Source organism: Hippocampus zosterae, chromosome 13 (assembly GCF_025434085.1).
Source record: "Hippocampus zosterae strain Florida chromosome 13, ASM2543408v3, whole genome shotgun sequence".
NCBI lineage: Eukaryota > Metazoa > Chordata > Actinopteri > Syngnathiformes > Syngnathidae > Hippocampus > Hippocampus zosterae.
The window spans coordinates 10567896-10585620 of NC_067463.1; the positions used below are offsets into that span (position 1 = coordinate 10567896).

Here is a 17725-nt window from a genome sequence, read left to right on the forward strand (position 1 = left end):
GTGAGCTTCAACATCATTTGCCAATGGAGATTGCTTTGTCAAAGGACATGGCGTGCTGTGTTTTGGCTATCAGAGCAGAGCCAAAATAAGTCAGGAAATAATGAGACTCTCTCTTACCTGAAGAAGCACTTCTATACGTCAAACTGTGAAGAGAGAAAAGGAAAGAGACAGTGGGCGGGGGGGGGGGGGGGGGGAGAAAATATGTTTTAATAGACATGTCAGCATGGATACAAAAAACATTGAAGCTGATTTTAAATATGTGGCTGGTAGATTTAATTGCAAAAGCACAAGGAGGCTAAGAACAAGGAGAAATATATATATATATATACACACAAACACACACACATATACATACACACACATGTAGTGGTACCTCTACTTATGACAATAATTGGTTCTGGAAGAAGTTTCTAAACTAGAAAATTTTGTAAGTAGAAACGTGTTTTCCATGTACATGCCCTAATCTGTTCCAAGCCCCGCCCCTCTCCCAAAAATTCAGACATAAATGTTTTCTAAAGAATAAAAATGCATCAAAATATTTAACAGATGATGTAATGTTATAAATAGATTATTGCACAATAATTGAGAGTTGTGTAAAACAAAGAATAAAGAATAAAAATGATTTCAAAAAATTGTCATTTCACTGCACTGCGTCCTCGTCGTTTTTGCCCTCTTTAGTTCATGTTCTCTCTCATAAGTGGTTTTTGTCTGCCGTTTTGTCAAGAACCCAGGGCGTTTGCTTTTGTTGGCTTTTTAATAATCCTTCGAAAATGTCCAAGGCAAACATCAGCAGAGTGAGCGATCGCCGGACCGGTGAACTCTTTTTTTGGGTGAATCACATTTTACGTAAAGTATCGGAACGCCTCGTGGCGCAAGGGGCGAATGACAAACACGCTGCATAGACACATCTCTCTGTCTCTCTAACTTTTTCAACAGTAGCTTCTGATATTGTTATTATCTGTTGAAAAAGTTAAAATCATACAGAAAATGCCAGAAGACAAACAAACCTCATCCAGCCTCACCAGATCTTAAGAGTTCTCTAACTGAGAGGGAAACCCCTTACTTCACCAAAGCACTGCTTGCAAGTTGAACATTTTAACCGGGAATGATGCAGATGCAGACAGAAGCAGTACAAAGCTGCACCAATGAAAAGCATTTGATAGCGATGTCATGAAATAATCATAATAGAGGCTGCTCCGAAAGATTACTTGAGACCATGGGAGAACTTGCAGAATTTAAACAAATAAACACACACAAACACTGCGGAGAAAAAAATAGCCTTCGTTTGCTAAATCCCTGGAACATGTACAATATTTATCCCCCTAAAACCGCAGCAGAGCAAGGCTGAAAGTGGGGCGATAGTGCTGGTGCACTGTGCGTTGTCCTCCTTCTTTGTTTTCTCATGCCAGGCGTTAAAATAACAATGCGGTACAGTGCTGTAATTCTTATTGCAACACCTCTCTTAAATTGACCAAAACATTATGTACTAGGATGTGGGATACTTTTTTTTACGACCGATACCAGTACGAGAACTCAACTTACGACAGACTGTTATATCAAAAATATTTGATGTTTTTTTTGCCATTGAGAAGGGACAAGCTTGCAAAATAGTTCCCAGTATGAGTGCAGCTTCGCTACTGCAAAGCATAATTTGATATGAATACCTTTCGGAGAGCATTATTATCTACAGTATGTATTGTTTTATACACGTCTAATGTCGGATCAGATTAGATTGTGCAGTGTTTGGTGAGGGCAAAACATTTGCAAACAGTCCCCTCTCAGGATTACAACCATCCGTAATTGGCTTCATTGTTTTCCTCAACAAAAATCACTGAAATTGTGATTCAATCTTTGTCAGCATTGCCATACGAGGATGTACAACAACAGTGCGTTGTACAATATCTGGGCACAAATATAATATGAAAGTGTCTCCCAAAAAAAAAAAAAAAAAAAAGTAATTGAGTTATTTATGAGAATATGAGAATTTAATTAAAGTGGGTGCCTCATGCTGCAAATAGAACTAATCTGTAATTAACTGACAAGCAAACAGAATTACAACATATCAATAAATGCTGCTGGACGTGTACTGTAATATTCACACACACACACACACACACACACACACACACACACACACACACACACACACACACACACGCACACACACACACACACACACACACTTGAGGAGAGATCAGAGTGTTTCATTAGTGAGGTGCAGATAGATAACCCTCCCAAAGGAGCCATTGACCAAGAGGCCATTGATCTACTGAGCTAAGCTATTTTGTGTTCTTGTCTGTGCGTGTGTGTGTGTGTGTGTGTGTGTGTGTGTATGGGTGACTAAAGTAAGTACTCTACTTATGGAGTCTTTAAGTTGTTAAAGTAAGGAGAGTAAATGTAATCCAGTTGTGTTTAATGGCGAGCGAAAGAAGCAAGCTGTCGGCATATTCATTAGGTCCATTTACTCTGTCCAATCACGACCAGTCAACCAGAGCAACCAAGCCACCATCACTGATATTCATGTTCAGGATAACCACCAGCAGATTGATCACCTTGAAGTGATAAATAAAATGAATTCATGAGTTTTACCGAATGACAGCGGAGAGTGCGAGGCTCTCTCTTCTCATTTGATCTACTGGCAGGAGAAGTGAAGTGTAAATCAATCTGGCCAACACTGCAATCACAGTCTTATTGATGACTCAATAAAGATCACCGGCTCAGAGGTTGTAATCATCATTTATGCTAATAATATAACAACGGCACTAATTCCTATGATGAATGCGCTGTAAACAAACAATCAAGCGACTAGAAAGTGCGTAAAGTGATGCGATCTCCAGTGTGCGTGCTCCAGTGTTTCCCCGTCTCCGTGTGGCGGCCTTGTAATTAGCTTTGCAGCTTGTTGTCTTACATTGGATGTGAAGGTAATTGGGGCTCTTGGACACACACTCTCAATCTCTGTCAAAGCCAGTGTGTGTTGCGTACTGGAGCACGGCCAAGGATTTACTGTGTGCTCAGCCTGCACCGAAGCAGCTTGTGATTCATTAGTGATGAGTGCATTTAGGAGTGAAATGAGAGTCTGAGTGGCCCAATGGCTGCGTGCATCATGATCGTGTCCACTTGGAACGCTAAGTCTAATGCTCCAGTCTCGTACTAAAACAGCACGGCATTACTGTTGGATTTTCGATTGCTCTGGGGCTTCCACTGTCGTTAAGTCTATCTTGCTAGCATAATTAAACGATAATCAACGCTGCAGGTAATAACTTTTTCTGGTTTGCAAAGGACCACCGAAGTATGTTCCTTGGTGTTCATTTTTTTTTAACTTGGAGTTTTTGTTTTGTTTCATTTTGAACAGCTGATTTGCCACGGTTTTCTAGGGTAGTGATCGTCACCCCTTTTTTGCACCATGGGCTTGTTTCAGGCAAGTGGCGTAAAAAAACATTGAAGTAAGCAAACGATGAACCATTATGCTGAATGTAGCTGTACGGTAATTAGTGAGACCTCTTTGTCGTCCTCCCCCTTTAGTTTTCTTTTTTGTGTGGGACACATCACTTGCGACCTAATTCAGCTGAACTGAGAAAGGACCAGATCATTTCTGGAGAATCGCTCCTGAAGGGATTCCTTCCAGTGTCTTGTTCATTTGAACCAGTTGTTTGAGAGCTTCAAAACTACTTGAGTGACAAATGTTTTGTTTTGGGTTTTTCTCTTTTCTATATCTGTGCTGCTCAGGTATGGTGCGGGCTGTGCAGAGAACATTCAAAAGGGAATTCCTGGTATCCGCCAACTGACGTACGTGGGCATGACCCCATTGTAAACGTGTACCTTGACAGTGGCCACTTGACTGACGCCCATTATGTCTTCCACTGAGCTAAATCACAGGCGTCAAACATTTGCGTCTACTATGCCCTGCACTATCCAATTTGTCCCTGATGAATGAATCCAAGGAAATTTTATATTTATTCTGTTAAAAGCCGGCCGCTGGCTCGTACTGTGTCACTGCAAAATGCATGGTACACAAATGTGCAGTAGTACACTTGAACTAGGTGCACTTTCAATATTCACAGTACGCATGCACACCTGACTATTATGTACCTCTTCATACAAATATATGTATACCTTTTTCATCAGCCTGGAAGTAGACCACGGTTGCCACGGCAACAACAGAGATGCTACTCTTCCTGTTAAAAGCCAGTGTAAAAGTGATGATGATGATGATGATGATGCTACCATTTCCGAGTCAAAGAAATACACTCCCATGGCGTAGCCTATTTAGATGTGACAGACAATTGAAAATGTTTCCAATGAAATGATGGGGGTTTGGGGGGAATCAGATTTTTGCTGTAAAAGTCAAGCAATTATTGTTTTCATTTATGACTTTTCCTGTTCAGGCTTGGGAGGAAGCTTCCATAAAATAATGACGAGTCGCAAGAGGAACAGGATTCAGTGCATCACCGGGTTAATGTATTAAGTAACTGGTAACCCTGAAGAAAACACCACTCAAACTTCTTGAGGCAGGCACGCCAACGACATGATGGACCTGAGAATACACAATTTGGAATTTGGAATACATCAATGTCCGGATTCGCCCAAAAATGGAATGTTACTAATTCTATTATTTCACAAAATAATGGAATTATTTTTGAAAAAGACAGATTTTCTAAATATATGGATGTTAAAACGTCATTGTTAATATTCATTGAAATATCATCTATTCAGCAATGCAGAAGCTTCTGAACGATCTTAAAGCCTGTGAGAGCTGACACGCAATTTAGCAAACCCAATTTGGGATGCTGGGAACTTAGAAACACAACTTAGGATCAATCTTTTTATAATATTTTGCTGCTTGAAGGCATTTTGATTATCATGTTTCATTTGCTTTTGTGTATAGACGTGTTTGTGTGTGTGTGTGTGTGTGTGTGTGTGTGTGTGTGTGTGAGTGTGTGTTATTATCAGATTGCCATGCAGAAAAGGATGTCAGTTGTTTCATTAATTGCTGTTTTACGCCCGCTTGTCACTGACTAATCACAGACACGCACATAGAGAAGAACAATTTCATTTTCATGGAAGGGGTGAACGCACTTCTCAACAAAGCCACCTTTTCCTGGCACCTGTACACGTGTCCCCACACCTCCTTTCTCAATCACGCCTTCCTTCACTTCTCACAGTCTCACCATATGCTTTTACAGTCTAGTGCGTGCGTGTGTGTGTGTGTGTACGTGTGTGTTCTCCTAACCCATTTCCTCAACAAAGGCCACAGCTGCTGCTGGTTTGCTGAATAAAAGATGACAGTCGCAATATCAAGAGATTAGCGGCTCACGAAACAGTCATTTTGTTCAACTGAAGGAGCATCACCAAAGTGATGCAAGCACTTCAGAGCATCAATTCTTAACTGTTGATACAAAGGATTGCGGAACTACACTGAAGAAATGAAACATCACGCATGTGCAGGTATGCATGCATGTATGAATGTGTGTGTGTGTGTGTGTGTTTGTGTTTGTCTGGGGGGTGTTCAATGTTTTGAATCTAACAGTACTTGTCCAGCAGCATTTATTGATATGCTCTCTCTCTCTCTCTCTCTCTCTCTCTCTCTCACTCACAATTTCTCCACAGAGAAACGCTTGATTTCAATTGTTGCTGTTGAAGGTGGCAGAACTGTTTGCAGTTACGCTCATTTCCTTGAAGACAGGCGCATGAGAGGCACACAGTCATCGACAGGGTGGAAACAGAAACAAATTTGCTGGAGTGCATGCAAAGTATGAGACACCACCGTTGTCTTAAATGGGAACAAAAGCACAAGGAGACAAACTTGTGTTGCCAAAACTCCAGTTGAATGATATGTGTTTCCTAAACGTTACTTGAAGCACTGCTGTATTCACTTTAATTCTTTGAACTTCATTGGATTCCTTGAAAAGAAGTCCATCAGCTTTGTGTTAAAATAAACAGACCGAGCATATTTGAGAGTAAATCTCCATTGCTTTTCGTCACATTTTTGATTGATGGTGTGTGCCGTCAAATTTTGAAAAATGTAGAATACGATCCTGGCCTCAGCAAAAATTTGGGGAAACACTCTTCCATCGTGACTGCCACACTCCCCACCAACGGAAGACTCCGTACTCCCTCATCCAGTCTCGCCCACTTTTGTTAGTGTGATCGTGATATAAGTCTCCCTGCACACATTTGCTCGCACACCCCCACCTTCCGTCTTTCACACACTCTCATACACTTACACGCGCAGAAAGCACGTCGAGCATATGGCTATTCCTCTGCTCTTTGAAGCCTCGCTTTGAAGCTATGGCGCTCGTATCGATTGGCGCTCAGATGAGCTCACTTCACCAGAGCCCTGCGATTATCTGTCGCTTTATTTCAAACAGTGCGGCTGGAGACTTGAGGTGGGGAGAAGGGTGGGCGCGAGGCGGCTTACCCACCCCACCCATCACTCACTCACACACTCACTCAAACACACGTACACACACCTAAACGGGGAGATAATGAGATGAGCTTACGTGCCCGATCCCGATACTTAAAGTGAAGCCGCGCGTCAAAACTGACAAGTGGGAGCATAGCGTTGAGTGAGTGAGGAGGACAGGATAGAAAAAGAGTCTGGGAAAAGTGATGAAACTTAAGTGGAAAAAAAAAAGAAAGTACCACCCTACGGCGCTGCTCTGATTAAAAACAAAACCTGCTCCCCAAGAGGAGATTTAAGGCATTACTGGTCAAAATGAACAAGAAATGTTGGAATTCTTGCAGGTTCAAGGTCGGCAGCTGCTCGCTCTTAATGGTGTTTCTCACATAAAAATAATATCGGGTCTCATCACAATATATAAAATACGCTGCACTTGTGCAGAGTGTATTATTGAAAGAGGTGCTTTCTGCATGGCGCCCATGGGAATACGTCAGAGAGGGAGTCAGGGTGACATGAAATGTTAATGGTGTGCCCAGAGCAGCAGAACTTCATAAAAGACTTGATTTAGAAACTTCAGTCGCTTTCAGGGACATTGAACATTGTACAACCACAGACACACAAAAGACACACACACACACAACACATGCACAAACCTACACTCGCCACATGAACTCTCCAGTTTTCCAACCCATGGACCATTTATTGAGAATAAACAGTTTTAGTGGAAACTATAAGCGAAGTGAATGCTTGATAATATGTGTTTAGGAAACATATTATCAATGACGCACCTGCATGTTTTCTGTGAAGGCAACCATATTGCATCTGTTGACATGCTCAGCGGTACGGAAAATAAAATGTAAATATGATACAAAGCGACACTAAAATGGCGGTGGCAGCAAACTTCCCGTCCATGTCCCCAGTTTACTAGAGATTGTTGTTGAAAATATAAAAACTTTTGTCTCAGCAATACAATTTATAGGATTATTTTAGTTGTGGAGGATGACTATGTCTGGTCGATGTGTTTTATTTTTGGGGGGCGGGCATGAATTGAAAGAAATGATATCGTTTTGTATTCAGTAGAGTTAAAAATACAATAACAAATTTCATTGAACCATTGTTTCTATGTTGCTACAAATGGATTCATCAGTTTTATTTCAAAAGCATATTTTTTCAACACCTTCTGTATATTATAAACTTTAGGGGCCCTAATTCCATGCCCAGCGCAGGTCCAGCGCAGAGCACAGTCTAACTGTGCGCATGGGTGTAGTTTTCTTACGGGAGAGAGCTTCCCAGCTGATAGAAGCGACTCCTCTCAGTCCCTTTCAATCCAGCACACCAGAAGCCTTATTCTTGCAAAAATGGAAATAGACTCGATGGCGTCCATGCAGAAGACTGAAGTGTGTAAAGTCTGTTCATCGGGGACTGTAAGCAGATCTTCATGGGTGGATGATGTGAAGTTGGCCAGGGCGATCATTGCGTGAAGTATAGGCACTGGGAGATGGCCTTTTCGTTTGGATCTGTGTGTGGCATCCTTCCCCTAACAGCTGTACCATGGCCAAGGAGAGCGATTTTAAAAATATCATTAAGATCACAATACAGTAATAATAATAATGCATCGATAATAATAATAATGCATTGAATGAAGTGATTTCTACAGTGATTCGAAGAGTTTGATGCATGATGTCGTTTTTTTAGCTTTCACTTTGGTAAGGGAGTTGAATAAGTTCCATTATTACCAGGGAATTTACATTACGTCTTCTGAAGTATAGTTTGATATAAATCATGTGTGAGGCTTGCTTCTGGTTGAGATAAAGTGCCTAATGTTACACACTTGAGTAGAAGAACTCACACCAGTTCACATTTAAACAAGACTCCAGCATCAGCATATGCTCATCACTTGCCAAAGGTAATGTGAGTTTTTTTTTAATTGTCCGTATTTGTTTTCGATTTGTTTAACAACTGAAAATGAGATCCACGAGTTGTCAAAATGTGACATTGATGTAAATGCTGAGTGTTTTTCGTTTGTTTTAATATGATCAGCTGTTACTTTTTTGATTTTTAAGAATGTAAAAATAAACATATTGAAATACTAATACTGTATATGTTGAAATCTGGTCAAATCGACCTTCGAGGTTCAACTATAAGATTTTTTTCAATCACAAAGAATGAGTTCCGATACAGTATATGATGTAGTTCAAGAGAGGATCGGCTGGGCGAGTGACTCTTGTATATTAATTAAAGGGGGTTTATGTGCATTGGTACCACAGTGAAAGTCTGAGAGGAATGAAACGCACGCGTGTGCTTGTGTGCGTGCCTCTGCCCTCGTTACATCGGCATCCAACCATAGCAATCAGCAGTGATCCAGACTCAGCATCAATTATGGCTCCATTAGCCACAACCCCCTGCTGGTGTGTACACACTTTACACACATAGACACACACACACACATCTGTGCTCAGTAATGTGTATGTGAACACACACACACGCACACACCACCAAATGTACACGATTCCTCTGGTGTAATTACCAAACGCTGCATGGACAACGCGCTGCTAATGAAGGTGTTAAGCTGTATTGATTAGAATGTAAAAATTGCAAATGGCAGCCAAGTTACTGTATGCCACTGGTAAATTCTGAGGACAAGTCAACGTTATTAAGAAAATTAACACACAGTTTCGGCAAGGGGAGAAGCTTAGACGTCTTTTGACCATTTTTGACGATGCAGCATCAACAATTGCTTTATTCTCCACTGAATTCAACTCAGCTGTACTTATAGAGCATTTTAGAACAGCCACCGTTGTATACGGAGTGCTGTACATGGAGCAGAAATAATTCATAAAACAAACAATAAAACACTAAATTAATATAAAAGACAGTAGAAAGCACAAAAACAGTAAAACTAAAAAAATCAATGTCATTCTCATGCTGAATCAAAAGCCAAAGAATCACAATGACAAGTTTTAAACAGTGAAGAGGCTTGCCTGACATTCAGTGGGAGGTCATTCCAAAAGAGAAGGACCAGCAATGGAAAAGGCTCGATCCCCTCTGAATCGCTGCCGAGTTCTCGATATCTCTAAAAGTGTCTGGTCTGCAGACCTCAGACATCGTGCAGGTGCGTTGGGGTGGAGGAGCTCATAGAGGTAAGGTGGGGCGGGCGGGGCCATTTACAGATTTGGAAACAAATAATAGGATCTTAAAAAGAACCCTAAAATGCATATGAAGCCAGTGAAGTGATGTCAGAGTAGGAGTTATGTGCTCCCTCTTACGCGTACCAGTCAAGTGGCAAACAGCAGCATTCTTGACCAACTGGAAACACTTAATGGAGGATTGGCTCACTCCAAAGTCAAGTGCATGACAGTAATCCAGCCGAGCTGTGAAGAAGGCATTAATTACTGTTTCAAAGTTGTCTTGAGAAATGAGAGGCTTTACTTTAGCTAGCGACCTAAGATGAATGAAGCTGAATTTAACAACAGCACCAATTTGCCGGTCCAATTTAAAATCTCTGTCCAGTTTAAGACCCAAGTTTGAGACTGTTGGCTTCAGATAAGTAGGCAGGGCCCCCAAGTCAGCAGGACAGGATGTTCAGTCCAAGGGCCACTGGGACCAAACACCATTTCTTCTGTCTGCTTTTCATTGAAATTCCAGATATTCAGTGGCATTCAGGTCTTGATTTTTTTCTAGACAAAGATGAAAGTGGCCTCAATTAGAAAGTGTCTTTTTTTCTCAGCGCGACATACTGTAGATGTGACAGTCATCCACATGGCAGTGGAAGGAAATACCATGCAAACTCCACACAGAAAGGCCTGAGCTGAAATTTGAACACAAAAATTCCTGACATTGAGTTGTCACCGCTATTCTATTAATTCATTAATTTTCGATTTCGCTTATTCATTTCAGAGTTGTCAGGCTATATCATAAGAAGCTAAAATCTTCATAAAGAGGCACCTTTACAACCGTTTGGTTTTACCTGGACAGTAACAACACCGTTAATTCAGTTGACACTGGGGTATTGATACTCGACTGTGCGCGATAGCAAGACAATACAAAGCAATATTGATATATTGTCAGAGAAGCTATTGTGTCGGTATTGACAATGGCAATCATTCTCGTGAATTGCTTTGACCAAATGATGTGCTGTGTTTTGTTTACTATTGACATGAAAAATGAATGCGGATGGCTTTTTCCCCCTTTTTTTTAGATCCCTTTAATATATAATTCATCAAACGCTTCATGGATTCTCTCAGGAGAAAACATTCAAATGCACTCCGTAGTAGCGTTATAGTGACGTCTCTTTCGCGCACACAATGCAGTGTTTCGGCATGCATGATCAGTGCTCTGGACACATTTAATGTCTGTCCGACAGAGGACACGGCTCTGCAGCTTAGAGCCAACTTGCCTCATAGAAAATTCAATGTGTGTACAGTACATTAACCAGGAAGACAGAGAGAGAAAGAGTAAAGTGATTAGGTGGTCATCACTTTAATAACAGTACAAAACCGTAAAGATGGCAGCGCCACAAGTGTAACCACAAGCGTGTACACAAATACAGAGTGGTGTGGAGGACTGCGTCAGTGGAAAGCCATATTGCTGAGAGGGTAAAATGTCATTGGTCAAATGTCAAAGGTTAAATTCTAGTCAGCAAGAGTTGATGTCAGAAGAGACCTCACCTCGACTCACACAGTGATTGTGTGAGTGTGTGTGTGTGTGTGCGCGTGTGTGTGCTTTTGGCCTTCTGTTTTATCTCTACTCACAAAATTACTTGATTCTGCAAGAAATTTCTTCACAAGAACATTTTGAAGTTGAGACATTTTATCCATGTAAATAATCCGTTCCAAGCCCACACCAAATTCAGACAAAAATGTTTTCTGAAGCATAAAAGTGCATCAAAATATGTAACAAATACATGTTACAATTACATTATTTCACAATAAATGGCAGTTGTGCATTATGTAAAAAACAAAGAAGAACGAATAAAAGTGATGGTCATTTAACTTAACTGCGTCCTCATAGTTTTTTGCCCTCTTCAGTTGTTCTCTCTCGCAAGTGGTGTTTTTGCCTTGTGTTTCATAAATAAGTGATCCAAGGACGTTTGCTTTTGCGGCTTTTAACAATCCTTCGAAAATGTCCAAGGCAAACATCAGAAGAGTTAGCGATCGCCCGAATGGTGAACACTTTTTCTGGGGATTCACGTTTCCGTACACTATCGGAATACCTCTTGGCCCGAGAGGCGAATGACGAGGACGATGCAAAAACGCATATCTATCGATCTATACACAAAGACACAGTACTCAGTACTGTAGAGGTCCCTGAGGTTGTAAATAGTACTGCGATTTATCCATTTTGTGTTCATATTGCATTTAATTGAAAGATGTTTGATGGTTTTTTTTCTCTTTCTTCTTTCTTCTTTCTACATACATTCTTGCTGCTGGAGGCTGTAAATTTCCCCAGTGTGGGACGAATAAAGGATATCTTATCTTATCTTATCTTTGCCAATGGGGTGCCAGGAAGATGCTAGGTAATAGCCAATGGCAGAGCAGCTGCCATTGGCTATTACATGTTATATTACCTTATAACATAAGTATGTTGCATTCACGAAATTGGGAACTGTGAGCAGCAGCCCATACTGTATTTTTACCTTTCATATCTTGAAATTTCTTTTGTAAGTTGTAAGTAAATTATTTTCCTGTAGAGGCGTTTTGTGACTTGAAAATTTAATATGAAGAGACGTTCGTTTGTAAGTAGAGATACCACTGGATCACACAGACTACCGTACGTGGAGCCTCAGTATCCAATATAGCGTCACAGTTTTGTGCAGTTCTATAATTTTGTCATGATGGTCCACCTCAGTGTTCCTTTGCATTGCTTGGTGTGCGGCCGGCCTTCGCGTGGTACAACTATTGTCATTCCAGCTTTTACAGAGCAGAACTTTCTGGTCTGCCTGATCCATATGAAGAAAATGCCTGGGTGAGATCCTGTTCGATTTTATGTGCGTGTGTATGTGCATATGTGTGTGTGACCCTGTGCCTTAAATCCTGACAGGAGGGCCAGCGGACCCCAAGGTGCCAATCACAGATTGTGACTGACAGACAAGTTAGCCACCATTGCTCTCACATTCCACCCACAAAGACACACAAAGTCCCTCTCAGGAGCACACTGTCATTCTCTCCCGCTGTCCGTCTTTCACTCCCTTGCCTCTGTCTCACATTCTGCCATGACCCGTTCTGGAGTGTCTGTGTCTCTCAGATGGTTCTGGGATGTCCACAATGTCTGCAAGTGTTCTTTCAAGCCAGTTTGACAATGTACAGTAGGAGGGGGGGGGGTAGGTGCCAAGAGTCATTTGTTAACATTTACGACAGCCTATCCAAAATGTACTGGTCGCTCAGAAACGAGTTCTTATGAGGTGGTACAGTGTCGGTGTGAAATGGCACAGTAAAAGCCATAATGATTAAGAACACATATAAAGGCAAAATGCCGTTCTGATTGTGAAAATGGGTTGTAACGCATTCATCCCTATTGAATTATTAATTCTGAATGCATTTGCAAATGTTGATGTGATGGTATGGATCATGTGACTTTGAAAGTTTGAAATTTGGGCAAAAAAAAAGTTGGAAAGCTCTGCTTTATGGGGCACCTACTGAATTACTTATGAATTGCAAATGTCAAACTGTGGCAAGATTGACTACAATTTTTATTATAAACATCCAAATAAAAAAAATCTCTCTCTCTCTCTGGTCATCTCACACACACTCTCTCTCTCTTTCTCCCTCTACGCTAATTTATTTTAGGTTTTTTTTTTTTTTTTTACCTCAACCAAGTTTAAAGCAAAGGGCAAAGATGTGTTTCCATCATAACTCAAAAACTACTTCTACCAAACTCTGTGGAGGCCAAGGTAAACACCATTATGTTTTGGTGAGGCTCCATTTTTTTTCTTTTTCTAAACACTTTTATCAACTCTGATCCATGGGCATCCATTACCATCCACAGCACAGATGAGTTCAGCAGCGGCAATCAACCTGAAGGCCATTCTAGATTTGAGAGTTAAGATTGACAATTAGTGTTATTATTTAGTCACATAATTCTCTCAGTGAGGATTTTGAGGTTTAAAAAGTTTAAAAATCCAGTTGTTACAATTTATGGTTCCTTAGCCAATAAACAACAAAACAATATACATACTGTATATAAAATTCATGGTTACTCTACCATTAATAAAAGTCTCTCAGCCAGTGTGCGTTATACACACACACACAGACACGCGCGCGCGCACACACACACGTACACACACGCACATATATTGTATATAATAATGTATAATAAATAATATTTTTTACAATTTTTCTAAGTCAACCAGCTCAGTTATTGATCGGTCCATTGAGGCATTCATTTGTTTTTTTTCCCACCAAAGGATGAAGGCTGACAGTCTTTTCGCCATGTTTCTGCTCCATTTGCTTGACAGTTGGGAGGATAAAGTCCTTATTTACCGCTGCCAAGTGGTAATGTCACCATTCTTTTCTTTTCTCCTCAATAGAAATGTCGTTTTGGATTCAAACACATTTACTTGTCAGCAATATAACTGAATTTGTCAAGGTTGTTAAACTGTCAAACATAAAAAAAGTATATACTGTATATCTCTTCTAACTGTACCGTTTGTTGCAAAACCACACAGTACGACACAATTAGAATTTGTGTCAAAACCTAAGATGTAAAGCTAAAATAGGTTGTTTGTTTGTCTGAAATGCCACAGTGCTAAATAAAAATAGGCAGTTATAAATGTGAAATTAAACCAACAAAGATGGATGAAAAGTAGCTTCATAAGACAAGGCACTACACAGAAGGATGCTGACAAAACTCAGGCAAGGACTACCACTATCAATTATGATGACAGTTGATGACCTTTAACAACACAAAAATGCCAAAACGACATATTACTGCAGATAATGATCTTCAAAGCTTTGTCATGAGTGATGTTCTTCTTGTTTAGACTTGTGTTTGTTTGTTGTTTCTCAAGACAGAACAATATCGACGGAACTTGTTTGCCTTTTAAATTAAGTTCCCCTTTCAAGGAAGCACTCCTGTCTTGCCTCTCTGCACCTGGTTCCACAACCATGCCAATCCATGACAGGCTTATTGTCCATTAAAGTCCATATTTAGCAACGGCATAAAAGATAAAATAAAAATTGGCCAATTGCGTGGTGCTACCCGGTAAAAATGGAAAAATGGGGCAAGCAGACGATGTAATTCACAAAGCACCCGCCGATGGTGAAATGCTTCACTGACTACGCTGCCAAGTAGATTTGATCTTGGCGCGCCAGTGTTATTTGTGTATATTTAAATGAGGCAATAAACATATATTTGGCAGCGAAATGGCCCACCTCTATGCAAATAAGCTTCACAAACAAGCTACTAATTCACTAACACCAGCGCTAATAGCCACACACAGTTTAAGTCAGGCGAATCACATCTTGAGAAAGCTGGGGTCGGATTGCCACTCCTCCGTGGAGGCCTGATTATGACAGCAGCGATTGCAGCACGGAGAAGGTATTGCCGGGCAGTAGTCCTTTTAATTCTTCCCTGGAGTTCTGAGCCAAAACGCTAAAACATTGAATGTAAAATCATTGATGTCCGAAATCCACAACAAATCATTCCATAGAAGATTTTAACACAAATATTTCATAACATGAATATATATATTTTTTTATTTTAGGGTCACCGAGTGTTTTTCCTCTCCATAGGAAAAGCGGCACTTGATGTCCAAGAACTGTGATCAAAATTCACGTGGAAAACTGATTTCCATTTCATAAACTCCAAAATATTGAGGTGATCATTTTAATATTTGGGGGTATTTATTTGAACATCAGAGCAGATGTGCATATCAATTTTGGTGACGACTATTAACAGTTTTGAGGCAGACATTTTGGTTGTTGTTGTTTTTTTAGCTAAGTTAGCAGATTTCCCCCCCCCCCCCCCCCACCCCTAGTCGGAAGGTTAGCTCTAATGAGAAATGCAAGCCACAGTGAAGTGGAATAATGAAAACAGAGAAAGCACTTTAAATCTTGCCCAGACACTTTATGTCTGTTCAGCTGTTAACGTCGGTCCTCTCTTAGGCTAAAAAAAGAGCCTCAAATTAGAAAAGCATCCTGTGCTATTTTGTATTGCATTTTGGAAGGAAAAAGGGTTGCACAATGGGTAAAGAGTAATCGAGAGCATTAGCGATTGTTGCGTTGGGTAGTTTGAATTCCACCGTTAACCTCATTAGTGTTTGGCCACATTTTTGCTGACAAAGTAGACTACCTATGTGAAGTTGAAACATCCTGTCTCAAGGGTGTATGAACTACTGTGTAATGCTTTGCTTATGGTACATCTTCAGATTCTGAGCTTTGGCATTTTTATCTGTGCCTAAGAACCCATGTGCAAACCCATGTGTTCCTTTCTTTATGCATTCTCTCTTTTTTTTTTTTTTTTTTAGAGTGGCAAGAGGTAGAACACTTAATGAGATGGGTATTTTTTCAATACAGCTATAAAATAATTTTCTAGTAATCATTATACAACAGAAGGCACAAATTGTTGTTTTACAGTGCACCTTCTTCCCCATAATGTTATTTAGTATGTGGTTAAATGTCCTCAAATGCTGGGCAAGTACAAGAGGGGTCTTCCTGCTCCGCTCGACTAAAAATACACACCCAATTCTAATTTGGAATACAGGCTAAATAAATATGAAAGAAGCGCTTTTAGTCTGGCAGGAAGTGAGGCACGTACTCAGATGAATCACTCCCCTCATGGGACCCCACAAATGAAATGTACAATTCAAGCACTGAAATCAGAAATGCTTCAATGTTACTGAAAACATTGGAGGTAAATGGTTTTATGATGGTGACATTTTCATCCCTGAATGGGTTTTCCACTGTTTCCTCATAATGCTGTTCGATCTTTTGGTTACATGGCTCATATAATTTTGAAGCTATTTTCGATTCTTCTTTTGTTTTTGTAAGAAACAAAAACACTAGGTTAGGGAATGTTATTCTAGTCGCTTTTTGCATAAAGTGCAACTAAATTATTTTAAGAATCGCGACAAAACTGCTTACGCATCAGTGATTGCCAAATATTTGAAATATTTAAAAATTCTGGGCAAGTCGATGCAGTTATATCCTGTTGAAGTAAAGTGCTTGTTTATAGACAGGAGCGAGATCGCTGCAAAGTAGAAGACGAATGATGTCTGCGAACTGTACTTAAGGCAGTCAGTCTTTAAATATGGATGTAACCTCTCGGGGCCGTAAAACTGTGTCAATAATCTATTAGATGGTTAAACATGTTCACTGCAACTCAACTTGGCTGCAATTTGAAGTGGTGGAAAAAATCCCCAGCGCTTTACGGTTGAGAGCTTTAAACAAGAATGTGACGTGGCTCCATTTGCTACAGGATCACAAATTGGTTTGTGGTTGCCACGGGCTTTCAAATGTGGGAGCTCCCACTCTGTGGTAAGAAATAATGATTGACCTCTTTTCCTCTTTGTCCGAAGCTCCTGATAAAATTATGAATTGTATTGTATACAAAGCTCCTGTGGTGGAGTGATAGTAGCAGGGGCGTGGCCAGAAATTTTCAATGGGGTGGCCAGAGCGACACAACACCTCAGTGTGGGGTGGTCGGCGATGTCCATTTTTTGTTTGTTTTGTTTGGTTTGATTTTGTTTTAATCACACCACCCACAGTCAGGGTTTCATTCAATACAATTCACACCTATTTAAAACAATGACTTCTCAGCCACGTTGTTTCCTTCATATGGTGTCAAAGTAATGCTTTGATGTGTTGACTGTGAAAAAAAAGTTTTTTTACTTGTGGCAAATTCTTTTAGAGTTTGTGTTCATATCAATGGTATATTTATACTTTAAATATGAAGTAAATATAAAATAACTTAAGGCAGATATTAACAGGACAGTGAATACTATATTCATGTGAAAATGGCAGGAAGACCAGAGATATCAAAATTTTCACGACCCCACGGAGGCCAGGGTGTGGCTTTCAAGGGGTTTATTTACCTTGCATATAAATAAATTACACACACACACACACACACACACGTATATAAGAGAAATAAGAGAGAGAGAGAGAAAGTTAAGCAACTTTGAAACATGCTGATGAAATTCTATTAATTGTTCAGCGCCCCTATTCATTGCATGCCATTGTACCATCAATATGTTTTAAAGCTCTTTAATTTTGAAGGAAAAAAATGATCTTATTAGATTCATACAGTCGAGTGATTCCGATTAATTAAAACCTTGTATGGGCCATTGACAAATATGGAGCTGGTTTTCATTTTTCTCTCCTTTGTTGT

At 40.2% G+C, this 17725-nt stretch overlaps 1 protein-coding gene across 33 annotated transcripts in view; it reads right to left on the reverse strand.

Moving 5' to 3' along the window:
- The window catches only part of LOC127613869 (receptor-type tyrosine-protein phosphatase delta-like), a 159954-nt gene that overhangs the window by 125632 nt on the left and 16597 nt on the right, over positions 1-17725 (reverse strand). For all 33 annotated transcript variants that reach the window (XM_052085147.1, XM_052085130.1, XM_052085152.1 and 30 more), the window contains exon 3: positions 118-143. The gene's annotated coding sequence lies outside the window, so the exon portion shown is untranslated. The remainder of the gene's footprint in view (positions 1-117; positions 144-17725) is intronic.